This window comes from Equus caballus, chromosome 1, assembly GCF_041296265.1.
Source record: "Equus caballus isolate H_3958 breed thoroughbred chromosome 1, TB-T2T, whole genome shotgun sequence".
Taxonomy (NCBI): Eukaryota; Metazoa; Chordata; class Mammalia; order Perissodactyla; family Equidae; genus Equus; species Equus caballus.
The window spans coordinates 142,268,322-142,287,191 of NC_091684.1; the positions used below are offsets into that span (position 1 = coordinate 142,268,322).

Here is an 18,870-nt window from a genome sequence, read left to right on the forward strand (position 1 = left end):
GCTGATTTGCTGTGCTCTCTCAGTGCCACTGGGTCCTGTGAGGACCGAGTGGGAGTCCCATACACCATGACCTTTAAAGCCAGTCGGGCCCTAAGCTGAGACAGTGGTGCCCGCTGTCCCCGGGGCAACCATCTCATGTTGCTGGACGCTCCCGACCTCTCCACCTGCCGCCCACATCCCCACCCCAGCCGCAAACAGCTGAAGGCCACTTTAGAGTGTCTTGTTTACTTCTTTTCTTTTTTCCTCTTCCCCCTTCTTCCTTTGCTCTCTGTAACACAAATAATTCATATTCACTGTAGAAAAATTAGAAAATTGAGATAAGCAAAAAAAAAAAAAAAGAAAACTCTCCATACCCACCTGACCCCATCCTACTGTGGGTGGCTGAGGACCCACACTTGTTAATATTTGGCAGATCTTTTCCCTGGCTTTTTTCTATAAATATTTACATATAGGGTATTTATTTTTTCAAAACACTGAGTTCCACCCAAGGCCTGGCACTGAGGAAACCAGGATGGCTCCTCATTCAGGATGAATGCTGTGTTATCTCCTAGTGAGGTCTATGGGCTCGATGTCAGGGTGGTTATGATATGACCAGGAAACGTTTAGCATGGTACCTGGTCCCACAGCCGCGCTCAGTACGACTGACTTTCCTCTCCAGCCTCATCTTTCCTGGCAGCAATCATTTTCCCTGTGTCAGCCTTTAGTTCGGGGTCACTTGATTCGGGACCGCTCTGGTATACTGGTTAAGAAGACAAGCTCGGGGCCGGCCCAGTGGCGCAGTGGTTAAATGTGCATGTTCCGCTTGGGTCACTCCAAGCAGGTTCGCCGATTCGGATCCTGGGTGCGGACATGGCACCACTTGTCAAGCCATGCTGTGGCAGGTGTCCCACATATAAAGTGGGGGAAGATGGGCACGGATATTAGCTCAGGGCCAGTCTTCCTCAGCAAAAAGAGGAGGATTGGCAGCAGGTGTTAGCTCAGGGCTGATCTTCCTCAAAAAAAAAGACAAGCTCAGAAGTCAGGAGGCTTGGGTCTAAGTGCTTGCCCTGACTCTACATAACTGTGCAGTTGGGCAAATGGTCTACCTTCTTAGTGTCACATCTCCTCATTTGTAAAAGAGTGACGAAGATGTGAGAATTCAGAGCAGCCGGAAGAGTTGCTAGCACATAGTAAGTGCTCGATAAATATTAACTCTTGTTCTGCTATTATTACTGTGTTTTCCACTCCTATGGAACACCTCCTACATTTCATGTGCTAGTCAAGCTTCCTGTATGATTTGGGGGCAAGTTAATTAACTTTTCTCTTCCTTCCTTCCTTCAGGGCAGTTGGGGGATGAAATGAGATGGGGAGTGTTTCATTGCATGAAGCAATTTCCTGGAGCCTGGCTATCAGGAGATTTAACACATTTGCATTATGGAGTCACCAGAACTCATTAACATATTGGAAAGATGTTAATAGCGTTAATTGGGACTCTCATGCACATTCAACTCCAGGTGTTGAAGGCAGATCATGAGAACATGGGGGTTTGCCATGCTATTTGTACTACTTTTGTGTGTGTTTGAAAAGTTCCATAATAAAAAGTTTATACATACGGTATGTATGTATATGTATGTGTGTATATATGTGTCCTGAAAAGTCCATATCACTCTCTTTTACTTTCATATTTCTTCTGCGTTGTTTTAATATACTTTTTTGCAATGTTCAAGAATCTTTTTTGTTAATCAAGACAATAAAACCATTAAAAATGCCTCCCAAGCCAGCCCTGATTGGCTAGCAGTTAAAGTTTGGTGCGCTCCACTTCAGCGGCCTGGGTTCGGTTCCCAAGTGTGGAACCACACCACTTGTCTATCAGTAGCCATGCTGTGATGGCAGCTCACATAGAAGAACTAGAAGGACCTACAACTAGAATATCCAACTGTGTACTGGGGCTTTGGGGAGGAAAAAAAAAAGAGAGAGGAAGATTGGCAACAGATCTTAGCTCAAGGCGAATCTTTCCAACAAAAAAACCAAACAAACCTCCCCCTTGAGATGCTCTGGTGTTGGCAGAGGCCACGCTGATCTATCTCAGGGTCTTCACTCCGGGCTGGGCACACCCATGCAGAATTCCCAGCTGACAGGCGATAGGGACAAAGAGCAGACACGCTCGGGTACCTGGTGCCAGGCTGTCCCTCTTCCTTTGCTTTCTCTCCTAGTATTGGCTTCCAGCCCTCTTTTGGGTCACACTTGTCCTATCTATGTCACTGCCCAGCACTTGGTGTCCCCACTAAAACTCTGAGAACAGAAGAGGCGGAGATTAGAGACATCCACCTGGATCAATCACAGAACATTCCGCCTCAAGGCTAGGGGACCCTGACATCCGACCCCTCCGTCTTCCAGGCTAGTCAGCAAGCTGCTCAGTCCCTCTCACTCTCTCTTTTTGGCACCCCTTCCGATTTTTGGCAACCACACAGATGCCAATCCTTGATGCTTCACAGGACCAAGTTCACCTTGCTTTTTGTGATCATCCAGATGCTTTGATTGGTTTTGTCGCTACCGCCATGATTATTATGAATAATTTCAGCTTGCAGGTATGGAGTGTCAAACGCTGTGCATGGACAGGCCTTGCCTCATCTAATCCACACAACAGCCAATGAGGTCCATACTATTAGCCCGTTTTTCAGATGAAAAAACTGACACTTACAGAGGTCTAGTGACTCATCCAGGGTCACAGAGTTAATAAATGGAGACAAATTCCAGGCCATCTGATTCCAAACTCATGATCTTAACATTACGCTAATCAGAGACTCTTTTTCCATCCCCAGAAAGAGGAGGGGGGTGTAAAAGAATGGCTAACTCTCCCTAGACCTACCCCACATGTGGGTGTGCGTGTGCGCGTGTGTGAGAGAGAGAGAGGGAGAGAGGGAGGAGAGCATCTAAATGTAGAGAAAGAACAATACAGAGATATAGCACAGTCTGGTAAGACCTTGACTCTGGCCTTCAGCACACACGGATCCTGTCTCAGCTCTCATGATCATCAGCCCTGTTCTCTCGAGCAACCCACTTCTTCTCTCTGGACCTCAGTTTCCTCATCTGTAAAACTGAAATAACAAAACCCAGGCCACAGTTAGCAAGCACATTCAATATGATGCCAAGTGGAAAGTGCCCAGTGCAGTGCTTGACCACAGCAGGCGCTGGAAAATAAAGGCGCTCCTTCCCACAGTCCCTGGCTCAGGAGGGAGGGTCCCACAGCGGGCCTGGGACTGAGAACAGAGAATGGAGAGCGGGAGGGGGCGGGTGGTGCCACGTTGGCGCCTGCGCACACCGGGTGGGGCAGGGGGACAGTGCCTCCACTGGAAATTGACCGGCTGTACCTTGAGAGCCACAGAGTCTAGTTTGCCCTCCCGGCCGCTCTGTGGCTTCCCCAGACCCTTGCCAAGGGTGCTGGCCAGCTCGCCACACACCCTCCTCCCTGCTCCCTCTCTCCCTGCAGCTCTCAGTCAAACAGAAGCTCCACTTCCTTGCAGGCAACATGGGCCACAGTCACATGTGCTGGGCGGCAGGTGGTCTGCAAGTCCCAGAGGGGTGTCTGGTTCGAGAAGCTGGGCCACCTGTGCTGTGAGCCAGCTTCTTCTAGAAAACTGTAGGGGAGGAAGACCTTTCCTCTACCCGCTCTGGGTTCTTCTGGCCAGAGGACGAATTAAATTCACATGAGACAGAATAACAGGAGAAAATTAAACAAAGCGTTATAACATGTATACATGGGAGAGACTCAGGCAACCTGAGCAACTCGCCAAAATGGTGGAAGTTCTCCCCTTAAATACCACCCTCAGGTAAAGACAAAGGAGGATGTTGGGGATGGGGGAAGTCAATCATGGGGGGTTACCAAAAAAGCACAGTAAACAAGGGTCAGGTTATTATGCAGATTTGAGTCCCTGCCTTCCACATTGATGAGAGTTTCTAGAGATAGGGTCATTCCCCTTCTTCCTGTACAGAGAGGGAGACACCTTTACAGATGGAGATGTCCTTTACAAATGTAAATGTCTCTTAACAAAGGGTAAGTAAATTCTACTTTTCAGAGTTTCTTTCCTGTCTGCAGTTTTTTAAAAGTAACCAGCCCTGAATAATCCTCATGCCAAAGAGATATATCTTGGGGTGGCCAATTCCAGTCCTCTACAAAACCAAGACTTGAATCAAGTGCATTTCTAACCCTGGCTCCCCATGATGGACAAACACACAGACATACACATGCAGAGACACACAGACACACAAACACACAGACACATAGAGACACACAGAGAAATGCACATGCAGACACAGACACAGAGGGACACACAGACACACAAAGACCTGGACGCAGACACACATAGACATACACAGACACACACACAGCCATGCAGAGACACACAGAAACACACAAACACACACTGAGACACATACAGCCTGTCTGACGCTCATTAGCCACAGAGACACAGAAACACAGAGACACAGGCACACAGATGCGCAGTCATGCACACCGGCTCCGTCCCTCCCCTGGGGCCCAGCCAGCCTCCCCCACCCCACCCCCCCCAGGTCCCTAACCCTGCGGTTGTGCCTCTTTGGTCGAATAAGGGGAGGTGGGAAGGGGCCTGAGATTCCACAGATATTTCCCAGCGCTCTCCTCCTGAGGCACTTCCAGTTGAACCTTCATCTCTGGGCAAGCGTCCAGGGCCCGTGGGCCCCAGGCTGAGTCATGTAGAGAGAGTTCCACAGCCTCTAGTCGCCTTTCTAGCCTCGTCCAGGTCCCAGGCCTTTCAAAAACTCACAGGTTGTACGGTCTGCAAAGGTGCCCACAGAAACTCCGATCGGTGTGGATTTAATCACTGGGTATTTTTAAAGCCTCATCTGGAGGTAATTTGGAATTTAAATTACCAGGATAGAGGATATTTTTACCAGAAGAAGGGCTTGCAGTAGTTATATCCTGTCAGTTATTGATCAACCATTTCCAAAGGTTAAAAAAAAAGTAAGACCTGTTTTACCAAATATGTTAGAAAAATTCCCTTCAGGATTTGGTCATTATTAGCAGAACCAATATAAATTGTTCCACAACACTTGGGAATGTGTTCCATGACACATTTCACATATTTCCTAAATCACTACTGAGACACTGCCCCGCCGCAGGACCTCGGACAATTCAATCCCAGCCACTTCACAGGGCCTCTCACTCTCCTTCCAGACAGACTCCGAGGCCTTCAGGATGCCAGAGACTTGCGGAAGTGCATCAGGTCTGCGAGGTCACTGCTGAGTTGCCCATTGTCCAAGCGCTGGTGGACCAGTTGGAGGCTGCTGCTGCTCACAGCATCCTCTCCAAGTCCGAGACCGCGGGGCAAGTGTTCAGTCCCCAGACATCTCTTCCCCCGCTTAGGTCTCCCCGAAGGCCCTGCCACCTCCAGAGTGCTGGTGCAGGCGCAGCACTCCAGGCTCCTGCCAGCCCGTAATGACCTCTGGGCCCTGGGCCCCTTCCTGGGCCCCTCCCCGTCCCCCTCCTCTCTAACAATTAGTGTTAAGTCTCCAGACCCTTAGAAAAATCTAAGAAAGGAAGGCCTCTAACCTTCCCTTAGGGCAAGAGAGGCCCAGCCCTCCAAGACACTCGGGCCTCTGGAGAGGAAGGGGGGAAAATACCTCACATTCTTTTCCAGTGAGCCTGCCGAAGAAAAACAGACATGGTTAACTTCCCAGTCATGGTAGCCCCTGACTTAGTCAATAATTACCTAATTTACTTAGTAATCCACACTCTTTGGGGAGTAGATAGAGCTGTGGGTCAAAAACAGAAAACAAAAACAAAAACCCTTCTTGGAATAAAGGTATAGAATCCCTTGGCTTCTGTAATTTTTAGTCTCTCTAGAATGTTCCTGTTTAGACAGAGATGGGTTCAAACCCACAAAGAGACCATTTAGTAGCTTGTCTGATAGCTTGGCCTTGTTGTTGTTCTTCCTCATGGAAGAATTGCACCCCATTTGAGACTGATGAAGTTGAGAGAGGAGGTGACACTCACACTCAAGTAAACATGGGCTAGCTTCAACTCACACCAAACAAACCCCACATAAGGCAGTGGAGCTTATGGTTAAGAGGAATAGCTGTGGAATCAAGTAGACCAGAGTTTGGGTTCCGGCTCCATTGCTTTTTAGCTGTGTGACTTCAGGCAAGTTATTTCACCTCTCTGAGCCTCAATTTCTTCATTGCTAAAATGGAGATGAGAAAGGGCCTCACAGGATTAGGTGAAAGTTAAATGACAGTCGCCAAGATGGTGGTATAAATTCACGCTGTGAGGAATACCCTCTGCTCCAAACACATATAGAAGGAGAAAATGAAAATGACATAGCTGCATTCAAGAACCAATATTAACATCTCTGTGGACAAGGCTGAGATGCATTCTACGTATCTCCTCCAAGGGTCCCTCGTGGGATGGACCCCTGCTTGCTCAGGGTGGGAGCAGCATTCTCTTCATATCTGGTTCATTCTTCCCAGCCCCCTCCTCCACTCCTATTCTTTGAATCATTTCCTAAAATAAACAAGCTCCAGACAAGCCCTTATCTCAGACTCTGCTTTTTGGGTGAGTCTAGACTAAGATGGCTGGAAAGCAGACAAACAATGAAACAAAGAAAAGGAGTGGTAAATAGAAAACAAAATGTGGCAGAAATAAGTTAAAATATATTAGTCCTTATAATAAATGTAAACATATTACCTATTAAAAGATAGACTATCAGATTAGATAAAACAAATGAACAAAGTTTATAAGAGGTACACCGAAAGCAAAACCACAAAAAAGGTTGAAAATAAAAAGTTAGGAAAAGATATGCCTGTCTAACGCAAACCAAAAATAAACATATCCTTATGGGTGGAATTGTGTTCCCCAAATCGATATCCTGAAGTCCTAACCCCACTGCCTCAGAAGGTGGCCTTATTTGGAAATAGGGTCTGGGCAGATGTAATTAGTTAAGATGAGGTCATACTGGAGTAGGATGGGCCCGTCATCCAGTATGACTTGTGTCCTTATAAGAAGAGGAGGGAGACGCAGACACGTAGGTAGATGGCCATGCGGCAGTGGAGGCAGAGACTGGAATTATGCCGCCATGAGCCGAAGAACTCGTAGGACCCCCAGAAGCTGGAAGAGGCAAGGCAGGAAGCTGTCCTGGAGGACCTGGGGGAGCACGGCCCCCCAGCACTCTGACAGTTCACCTCAGAACTGTGAAAGAGTAAATGTCTGTTGATCTAAGCGACCCAGTTTGTGGTAATTTGCTATGGCAGCCCCAGAAAACTAATCCACACGTCTAGCAATATTTATATCCGACCAAACAAAATTTAAGACCAAAGTATTATTAGGAATAAACAAAGATAATACATAATCATAAAAGCAACATCCCATCAAGAATATATAATGATTATGAATTTGTATGCACCTCATATAACTGAATAATAAAGAGAAGTTCAAAATTCATATTCACGGTAGAATATTTTTAGGATGCTTTTATCAGGACCTGACAGATCAAGTGGATAAAAAAAGAGGAAAGATATGTAAGACGTGAAGAGCTAATTTCGTCAGCCTGATCCGGTATGGGTGTATGGAAGCCTGCCTCAGAATAGAGAATACACATGCTTTTCAAGCACACGTTGACCATTTTAGCAAAGGAAGTCTCAATAAATTGTAAATACTTCATAGTATGAAAATCATATTTCCCATCCACAATACTGTTAAATTAGAAACAAACATACCTCTAAATATATTGTGGATTAAAGAGAAAGTCTTAATGAAAATTACAAAATATTTAGACTTGAACACTATGAAAGAACTACATAACTAAACTTACCTAGAGGTAAATTTATAGCTTTAAAATACCTTACCAGAAAAACAAGATTGAAAGTAAGTTAATTAAAAGTTTAATACAAGAAGCTAGAAAAAGAAAATGAATGAGATATTGCATTTAAAGTCCTTCACGTAAGGTGGCCACACAGTGAGCACTCAATAGAAGGAAGTGCTTAATAAATGGAAATTGTAGGTGTTGTTATTCCACCCGTAACCTTCCAATTAAAAGAGCTTTTCTTTCCAGGATTAGGTAAAAATTTCATAAGTAACTTGTGAATTGTGATTTACAATAAATATAGATTTGATCTTTATCCTTGTTCCTGGCACAGAGCTCCTAAAACCATTGGAATTTCCTGTAATGCGAGCAATAAAGGTGTCTTTTGTTATGTGAATGAGGTGACTTTTGGGAAGCCCCTAATTCACCTAACGATGGGGACTGGTCACCAGAAGCACCAACCCTGTGATTAGAGGGTTAGAACTTTCAGTCCCCCATTCCTCCCACCTCCGGGGAAGAGCGAAGGGGTTGGAGGTTGAATCAATTGCCAAAGGCCAATGATTTAATCAATCATGCCTATGTAATGAAGCCTCTATAAAAACCCAAAAGGATGGGATTTAGAGAGTTTCCAGTTTGGTGAACCATGGAGGTGCTGGAAGAGCGGGGAGCTTGGAGAGGCCTGAGCCCCTTCCCACATGCCCTGCCCTATGCATCTTTTCCATATGGCTATTCCTCAATTATAGCCTTTTATAATAAACTGGTAAAGTTGGAACCCCCAATCTATAGCCTGTGGATCAGAAGCACAGGTGACAATGTAGACGTGCAATTGGCATGCGAAGTATGGCGGGGGGGTAGGCGGGACAGACAGGAAACAGACAGTCTTGTAGGACTGAGCCCTTAACCTGTGGAATCTGATGCTGTCTCCAGGTAGATAGTGTCAGAATTGAGTTGAATTGTAGGACACCCAGCTGGCGTTGGATAATTGCTTGGTGTGGGGAAAAAATCCACAAACTGGAACTGGTGTCAGAATCTTACAACTATGGCACACCAAGACAGAGATATCGCTGTGCCCGGAACTTCAGAAATTAATTTTTATTCAGTTTTGCATAGTCCAATAATATTCCAGAAAGATAAATTCTCTGGCCTGAGTTGGTCTTCTCTGCCTGTATTAAATATAAACACATTCTTTCGCCACTGAACGGGCTAAAGCCTGAACCCAGGAGCTCAGCGGTGACATGATACGTATCAATCAAGAAGCCGGGCCCCTTGGTGGAAGCTGCCCTCTGAAAGACCTTAATAGCACCCAGGGAGTTCCACCATCAATCCTCCTCTTGGAAGGAAACAAGGGCTTAAATAATTAGAGAGGATCACCTTTCCTAAAGGCGCTGCTGATGTCCCACTTCCCTAGAATTATCCTTCAGAAAAGAGGGAGTGGCCTTTGACAAGCTCGTAATTACAGGGTGTTCTCTAATAATTTGTATTTTTGAATGACAAAATACTATTTGAAGAATATCCAACATCCTTAAAGGAACTCAATGAATGCCATTTTTAGATTGGTAAGGAGATCACTTGACAGAATTCGATAAAAAGGAGGCAAAGAGGGGCTGGCCCCGTGGCCGAGTGGTTAAGTTCGCGCACTCCGCTGCAAGCGGCCCAGTGTTTCGTTGGTTCAAATCCTGGGCGCCGACATGGCACTGCTCATCAAACCACGCCGAGGCAGCGTCCCACATGTCACAACTAGAAGGACCCACAACGAAGAATATACAACTATGTACTGGGGGGCTTTGGGGAGAAAAAGGAAAAAATAAAATCTTTAAAAAAAAAAAAAAAAAAAAGGAGGCAAAGAACTTAATAGAAAGGTACTAATTATTCCCGGGGCAAGGCCTTCACAAATCTGAGCACTGGGTATCATGGCCAACCAGGCTTTTAAAGATCATTGATCAAAATGGTACCGTAAGTGGTTATGTTATAGACGTCACATACATACTTATAAAAAGCTTGGAAAATCTGTCTCACAAAGGATTATGAAAGTGGGCACTTGTGGCTTGGAATAAACTTCCAGTGACAACATGAAACACAAATTCAAAAAGCGCTGGATTTCAAATGATGTAGGGATTAAAGACGGTGAGCTCTGGAAACCTGCGTGAGAGGACTCAGGTAGTGGCTCCGGTGACGATGACCGTGATGTTGAAGATGAGCTTGAGGGTTTGCACAGAAGTGTCTCACGAAATGCAGAGGAGAAAAGAGAGGAAAAAGCAATCGTTCTCTGTTATTTTATATCATATGTAGTTTTAAAGTTTGTTATAAATATTAAATTAAATATCATTAGTAGTACTTGACTTTTCCATCTGTATTCCTAAAAGTTTATATAGTCAAGTTGGCCCCCAAAGTTTTTTTTGTTTAGTTTTTCATTTGCAAAAAGAAAAAAATGAAGCCCAGTTGACTTTTACTCAGGCGTACGTGTTAACCTGTAAAAGGAAAGAAGGAGAGGAGGGTCCCTGACCTTCTGGGCCAACCAAGCCCACTCATGTGGAAGGTAACAGACTACACTCAGACTTGCTTTCTTTGTGCCCCTTTGGATGGGCCTGGTCTTAGTCCCCAGGAACCTGAGCACAATGGGGACACGAGGGAACTTAGAACAATTGCTTTCACTGACCCACGAGCAGTTAATTGCCCAGCGCTTCCTGGGAAGCATTCCTAAGTGCCCTGGACTGAATGCGTCCCCTCCCCAAATGTGCATGTTGAAGCCCTAACCCCCAACGTGATGGTATTAGGAGGTGGGGTCTTTGGGAGGTGATTAGGTTCAGATGATGTCACGAGGGTGGGGCCCCCATGATGATATTAGTGCCTTTATAAGAAGAGGAAGAGACCAGAACTTCCCCTCTCCGCCATGTGAGGATACATCAAGAAGGTAGCCGTCCCCAAGCTAGGAAGAGGGCCTTCACAAAGAGCCGAATCTGCTGGCACCTTGATCTCGGCCTTCTCAGCCTCCAGAACTGTGAGAAATAAATGTCTGTTGTTTAAGCCCCCTAGCCTGTGGTATTTCGTTATAGCAGCCCGAGCCCACTAAGGCACTGAGGATGCTGGGCAGCTCCTGGTGCTAGTTCTTGGGAGGGGATGTTACCGCCATCAGGGTGAAGCCAAGCATCTGTGCAGCAACGTGTCCTTGCCCTTTATCTCCCCGCCTTTATCTTCCTATATACTTTGGAGTAGGAAGGGAATGTTCTGCTGGTCCCTTTGGGCAAGCGAGGAGACTATCCAGCCCTAGATTAATGACGGGAAGGGAGATTTTGCTCACTGATGAGGGAGGAAGACTTGTGGGCGAGGATGCTTGGTTTTCAGGGCCCTCACCTCGCCCTTCTCCTGTACCTGTCTCTGAGTCAACCTGCTTCTCTGTGGGATAAACGAACATAACCCATCGCAACCCTCCCTGCACCTTCTTGGCAGTCATGCAACAAACCTGCACACAGTAAAGAGCATTCATCCACACCATACGTATTTCCTCAGTGCCACTGTGGACTCGGTACTGTGCATGGTACTGGGGATGCTGTGATGAACGAGATAGACACCCATCACAGCTGAAAGCCAAGATTGGGCCTGCCTTTGTTGCAGACAGACTCACATTTCCACGGAGAACGGGCCACGGTAAGCAGCGAGGATGTACTGAACTTCTGTCTGGCTTCCCCTGTGGGACAGCAGTACAGCTGATTTCTCCTGTCAGTGGCTTCCAAAGACCAAGCCCAGCACAGCAAGGAATCATCACTAAAACAGGGGTTGGAAAGGTGCATGATGCCACAGGGACCGCATGGTTTTTGTCCTCATTCAGGAGGTCCCCGGGCATCAACGAGGGCCAGGAGCAGGGATCCGAAACATCGCCATCCTTCACAGCCTGGGAGCTAGTCGCCATCTGCAAAGGGTCCCAACAGGAGCCTCCGGGAGTCATCTTCCCGCCTCCCCTTCCCCCTCTGCCTACGACTCTGAACTGTGGCTACAGCAGCCAGTTGTAACTGAAATGAGAGAGTATAAAATATCCGAGGTTGTTTCCAATTAGTTTTTGTAAGCAGTCCTACAGAGGGGGTCGGGTTTTTAAAGTGCTACTCTGCAGATTGTAATCCTCACTTTCAGCCTCTCGGAGCAGAATGTCCAGAGCACATTCTCTTGGGTCCCCTGGGCGGGAATTCAGAAGCCACCATTTTGGGGTAATTCAGAACCGTCATCCTCCCCTGTCAATTTTACTGATAAAAGTTGTAAATCATTAGAGCTTCAGGCAACTGAATGTGACTGCTGACTTTTCTTTATGACATCTACTAATAGATAAAACAAAAAACACTTTATAAACTCATGTGAATGTCAACGCAAGCTCTTCCTGGTGAAATGCCTTTCCTGCACCCGCTCCATCTCCAATAATGCTGCCCCAGGTGGAGGTTTGGGCCAGGCTTGGCGAGGTGGTAAATGGCCTCAGTTCGTTTCTGGGGGAGGAAGGTTGTTTTCATTGAATTTATAAGCAGAACATGAGGAAATCAGCGAGGCCCATTGGGAAACTGCCCTGATGAGCAGGAGCGAACCATCATGGTTAAAACCCATTTGCATTAATGTGGAAATCCTATCACAAATTCCCCTGCCCTCAATTGTTCATGAAACTCAGATACACATAAGAGGAAGGCCTCAGTTACTGCCAACCCTGGGTGGGTGCACCTCCGGAAGCTGTAGATAAAGACCCCTTCACAGGAAGCTCAGAAAACCCAGGTGGGATGAAGTTTCGGATATCAGAACAATGTCTTTGAGCTCCGTGCCACCTCCAAGGCTCACCGCATGCTATTTCCATCTTCTATGACATCATCCTTCCCCCTTTTCCACTCGGCCGACGCCTAATCATTCTCAAGGGCCAGCTAAAGTCCTGAAAATCAATCTTGGAATCAATCTGGGAAGGATCCTAAATGTCACCTCGTTTTATGATTTACTCCCTTCTAAAATTGAATTCCTTCTATAATTTTGAGCCAGAGTTTGAACACCATGGGTGACCGGGGACTGCCTGCCTGAGATAACCCATTCTAGCTCCGTATAGCTTAATTTTTATTAATTATAATATATACCACTTGTTGTGTGTCACCTTATGCTTGAGACCTGTCACATGATGTAATTCCCACAACAACCCTCTGAGAGGGGTATCTTTATCATTTTATCTCGTTTTACAGAAGAGGAGATCAAATCTGAGGGAGGCCCAATGACCTGCCGGAGGTCACAGAGCTAGGAAGCGGCAGAGCCTGGATGTCTAACTCCACAGACCGTGCCCTGCGCCCCTGCACGGTACCCTGAGGACACCCCGAAGTGCAGAAATTTCTCCCTGTGCCACAGCTGCACTCAAGGGAGAGTTGTAGAGTTGTGTACCATTGTCAAGTTCCCTCTTAGAAGTCTCAGTGCTCTGAGTCTGTTCTAGACACAAAGTATAGCATGTAATGGTCTAAACTTGCAAGTTTTCAGTGGCTACCATTTCAAGAATTTAGTTCACGCTCCAACGAAACTGTAAGTTCCTGGGAGGTGGGACCATAGCTTACGCCCTTATGCTTATTTTGTATGCTTAATCTTCATACATTTAGTTTTCAGGACTTTTTGTTTTCCTTTTGGAATCCAGTGTAGACAGCACTGAGCGCATGCGAGCGCTGACTGAGCCTCTGATGGATTGAGTGGTGGTGAAGAGATTATCAGACAGACTCAGGTGTCCCGGTTTCGGGTTCCAGCTCTGCCACTACAAGACCATGCTTCTCCCCTCTCTGGCCTCAGTGTCCCCTGTGAATTGGATGACGTGTGCCACAACCCCCTTGGATGCTGGCCGCCTAAGTGCTGGAGCTCTCCCAGGTGCAGGACTGGAGGGCAAGGCCAGGGAGAATGAGCCTGTTACTCAGACACCAACCCAGGAAGCAGTGGTGGTCCCCCAGAACACACGGCTGGGTTGAGGAGCTGGATAGAACCCATGGGGCCCGAGCTAACTCCTGTAGGTCCCCCTGGTCTATTTGTCCCTTATGCTCCCTAGGCTGGCAACAAGCAGAAATCCTGCACGATTCAGTCTTCCAGCCTCTAACCTTTTAGGACCTTTCTCAATATTCAGTAAAAGAGTTTCACACAGCATCAGCAAGAAGCCCCAGCAATTTCCCTGGAAAATCTCTCACTGGCCAGCTCACCAAGGAAGTTAGGAAGCTGGTCTGGGTTCAGCCTTCACCACGGTGTTGGGCAATTTTTCATTCATTTCCTTATTTATTTCACCAAAATTTTTTTTTTATAAACCCATCATGTCCTAGGCACTGTGCTGAGTGGTATGTTGTTCCTCATTGCAGAGGAACAAGATTGGACGTGGTTCCTGTCCACAGAGGGCTTATAGTCTCACTGGTGGGGGAAATACTAAGCAAATAATCACACAAAAATATGATTAAAATTTGTGATACATTCCATAAAGAAAAAATACACAGGGCGCTGACAGGAGAGCTACTTTAATCTGAGGATGAGGTTGGATCAGGGAGGGCTTCCTGGAGGAAGTAGCATTAGGCTAAGACCTGAAACATCCAGGAAAGAGGATAGGGTGGGGGTTGAGGAGAGGTTGCCCCAAGCAGGGATAATGTGTGGTCTGATCTACAATATGCTGTGGTGGGTAGGGGTCAGATTCCTAGTCCCAGCTCAGTCTCTCCCTGGCTGTGAAACTTTGTAGGAGTCATCTACCCTCTCTGGGCCTCAGAGTGTTTTTGTTTGTTTTGGTTTTACCCCATCTGTAAAATGGAGACCTGCTACTTCAAGCAAATGTTGTGATGCTTAGATGAAAGCAATGACTAAAACTCTAATTCTAGACAAATAAATATAAGGGATCTGTATCACTGACTCTCCCCCTTGACATTCACTGCATCTGTGGAAGTGAGCTTGCCTGCGGGAGAACTTCAACGGACACTTAGAAAAATGAGAGTGAAGTGGGTTTTCCTTATTTGGATTCTCCACTTTATAAGCAATATACCCAGATTATGAACAGACACATGAGGGGGATACAGAGGGATTGGAAAACCTGGTCCCAGTTGACCCTGAGAGGGAAAAGCCAGCCGACGTGTGATGGGAGAAAGGGGCCCATTAAACAACGCTTACTGACCGTCCTTCTCCCTTCTTTTCCAGATGAGCCTCAAAATGCTTTGCCAAGAATTCTAATGAGAAACAGACACACGCTCTCTCCCTCTCTTTCTCTCTCTCTCCCTCTCTCTCTCATTTGCTCGCTCCGTCCTTCACCTGCAGACTTTTCTAAGCAGAGAGATCGCTGCCACTTCTGCTAAGAGTCCAACAGTGGTTTGTTTCAGTTCTCCCCTGTAGGAATCAGGGCATTGAGCGTCAGAGAAAACATTTCAGATTTTCCCTTACTTTATACTTCAGCCAAAAAGCACAGTGTCGAAATATGAAAGGGAGAAAACCCAGGACATTTGGTGGCGGGTTGGGGCTAGTGGCCCACCGGAAGCCCTGGTAGTTAATTAGCAAAGCCCTTAAGTTGAAAGAAAGTAGAGGGAGCCCAGTTTGCAGGAAGAAATGTTTACTCTGTCGTGTGAACCTCTGTGTTTGTGGTCCCCACCCACCCTCCCACAGACTCCAGCTGGGTCAATGAATCTGTTGTGGAAAAAAGAAAGTCAAGGCGAGACCTCAGGCAGAAAACCGTAGAAGTGGGTTTTGACTCCTTAACCTAAAACAGAGGTTATAAAAGAGATTTGCCAACTTCTACCATCTTGGATTGGGAATTTTCATGACAAATGGGGTCTCTGCTCTTGCCTTTTCAGCCAGAAATCCAGGCCTGCTTCTCCCTCACAGCCTGCCCTCGTCTCCTTGGGGCCTGCTTCCATCTGTCCTGTTTGTTCTCTCTGCTCGGCCTGCAGAGCGAGGATGGGGGCTCTGCAAGGCACTCCTTCCATGAAGCCAGCACAAACCCTCAGCTTCTTTTTCTGCGTTTACATATAACTGTGCAAATATCATTCTTTTCTGTTGCCCACGTCATCCTGTCTCTTAAAAAAAATCTTTATTTTTTTAAAAGCTTCCCTTCTTCTGGGTAATCAGGATAGTGGTTTGCTAAAATATGATTTCAGCTGAAACCAGCGTAAGTGGTGGGAAAACCCAGTTCTTTACTTCCCTTTGGGTCTGCCACCCCAGCACTCGCTCCCACAGCACCCCACTCCTTTCTATGGGAGTGACGTGCTCTTTGAACCGGGTTTCATCAACAGCCAAGTTTGCTAAGACAAACTCTTTATCTGGGAGGAACTCCCCTCTAAGCCTGGTGTTTGAACTGTGTGCCATCTGCCAAATGAACACTCAAAAGCTAAAACTGCCTGGAAAACCATTTATATGATACAGTTATGTGAAAGAAAAAAAAAAGCTGGACACAAAACTGGATTTCTCATGTGTTCAAAAGTATGGAACCCAAACATCTTATCAAAAATAAAAATGCCTGCTTAAAAAAAGAAAGGCTGGAAGAAAATATTCTAAAATGTGCTACGGCTGTGAGGGTCGTGGGATGAGAGTGACCTTGGGGCCAGGCCACCTGCCTCCGCGTGGGAGCTCTGAGCAAATCACTGAGTGTCCACGAGCCTCAGTGCTCTCAGCTGAAAATGGGAGTGATGCTTCCCCTCTCTGAGGGTTCCTGCGAGGATTGAATGAAGTGATGTATATGAAAGTTCCAGCACAGTACGTGCAACAACTTTCCTCGGCCTTGTGTTGGCTACTGTTCTGCATTTTCTAGATTTTCCAAGATGTGCATTTGACTCTTATCAAGGGAAAAAGTAAGCTTAAACTAAGGAGGACAACAATATGGTCCATGTTACAGGGACATTTCAACAAGGTAATGTTGCCCAGATTGGATGTCATATCTGGGGTGGGGAAACTTCTAAAGGCAACCTAAAGCTTTAGGAATAACCGGCCTAAAAATGCAATCATTTTATCCTGCCAATAGCCTAGCCTCGTACCTCAATCTGCCATGTTAGAGAGAAGGCTCCATTTCTTAGTAACTGCCCTACTCCAGGCAGCACATTTCGGGGATACTGTTGCCTCCTGCAGTGATGCAAGGAGCTTTGCTTTCTGCTGTGAAAGATGCCCCAGCAGATCAAATCCCTCTGAGAAATGAGAGTCCCGCTATATCTTTGGAAATGGCAAATTCCTCCCTCCCACCAAACTTTTCCATTAGTATCCTTTTGTAACCCATTAAGCCCTTAACAGCGGCTTTGAGGAGTCCCACCTGTTTTCCATCAAGATTTCAACTGTAAGCCAGCACAAACATGTGTGATAAGTTGATGCTAAAATACCATGACACACTCCCAGGATTTACTAGCATTTTATAAATGAAGGAGAAAGCTTTGCCTTTTATAGCTCTGAGCCTCCCAGGCCCAGAGCAAACGTAGCAGTTGCCTCCTGCTAAGCATTCATTACCCATTGCTTCTCCAAGGACCTGGCACCTCCGGTCACTCTGCTGTAAGGGCAGGAGGACCTCTCTCTTTTGGACTGGTAGGTCCGGTGTTCTCAGCCCTGGCCGTAGCTCAGCATCCATGGGGGAGATTGTTAAAAAATACCCAGGCCCAAGTCCCAGCCCCAGAGGTTCCAATTTAGTTGGTCTGGAGGGGACCTAGGTAGCCATAATTTTTAACAGTTCCCCAAAGGCACCCCATGCATAGACAAGATTGAGATCTGCTAAAAACAATCTGGACCGTAAGCAGCATAGTGTAGTGGGAAGAACATGGGCTTAGGAGATAGGAAACAATAGATTTGAATTCCACATTTGAGAAGGATAAACTGTGTTATCTTAGGCAAGTTTCTTAAATTCTTTGAGCCTCAGTTTCTTCATTTCAAAAATGGGGTTAATAATATCTATCTCATAAGGCTGACATTAGGATCAAATGACATAATATACTTAAACTGCAGGATACTGGGTCCTAGACACAGCAGTTGATCAATAGATATTAAGTATTATTATTAATGAGCTGAATGTCAACAGCTATTTCCTCAGAATCAAAGTTCCTTAGGAGAATATATTAATTCCACCATCATCTTGTGCAGAAAACAAAGCCTCTCCTCAAGACAAAGTGCCTATCATATAAAGTTGGTTCAAATTACACTAGAGATCCTAGCCGATGTAACAGAGCCAGAAGAAGGAAGGCAATGCATAGATTGCAATGGAAATATAAAACTGTCTTGATCTGCAGATGGCATGAATGTCTACACAGAAAATCTGACAAATCTTAAAGAATGCTATTGGAACTAAGAAGTTTAGCAAGGTCGGAGCACACAAAGTCAATACACAAAAACCAGCTGTGTTTCTATATGCTAGCAATGAACAATTGAAAATTTTAGTTTAAAAATCAGTAACATTTAAATCAAACCAACAAAATCCGTGACATACTTAGGCATAAATTTGACAAAATATGTGTAGGATCTATATGCTGAAAACTAACAAAAGAAATCAAAGAAAACCTAAAAAACTGAAGTAATATACAGATTGGAGGACTAGCTATTGTTAAGATGTCAATTTTCCCCAAATTGATTGATAGATTGAACATAATCCCAATCAAAATTCCAGGAGGATTTTGAAGAAATCAATAAGCTGATTCTTAAATTTATATGGAAGGGCAAAGGACCTAGAAGAGTCAAAAAACTCTGAAAGAAAAATGAAGTTGGAGGGTTCACACAACCTTATCTCGATACTTACTATGTAACTAGAATAATCAAGACCAAATGGTATTGGTGAATGGAACAAAGAAGGGGGCCCAGAAGTAGAACCACACATATAAGGTCAGTTGATTTTTGACAAAGGTACAAAAGCAATTCAATGGCGAAAGGAGAGTTTTTTCAACAAATTGTGTTGAAACAACTGGCTATCCTAAAAAACAAAAAAAGAATCTTGACACTTGATCCATATTCCATAACTTGTACAAAAATTAACTCAAAATGCACCATAAACTGAAAGGTGAAATCTAAAACTATAAAACTCCTAGAAGAAAGCATAGAAGAAAAATTTCTGTGACATTGGGTTAGACAAAAATTTCTTAGCTATGACACC

The 18,870-nt window shown here is 45.6% G+C and overlaps 1 long non-coding RNA gene across 1 annotated transcript; it reads right to left on the minus strand.

The window, feature by feature from the left end:
- Positions 1–209: 209 nt before the first annotated feature.
- Positions 210–2,211, minus strand: LOC138917240 (uncharacterized). The gene is made up of 2 exons (XR_011424976.1): positions 2,017–2,211; positions 210–268 (listed from the first exon to the last, which is right to left on the minus strand). It is a non-coding gene; the product is annotated as an uncharacterized lncRNA (long non-coding RNA).
- Positions 2,212–18,870: the final 16,659 nt, after the last annotated feature.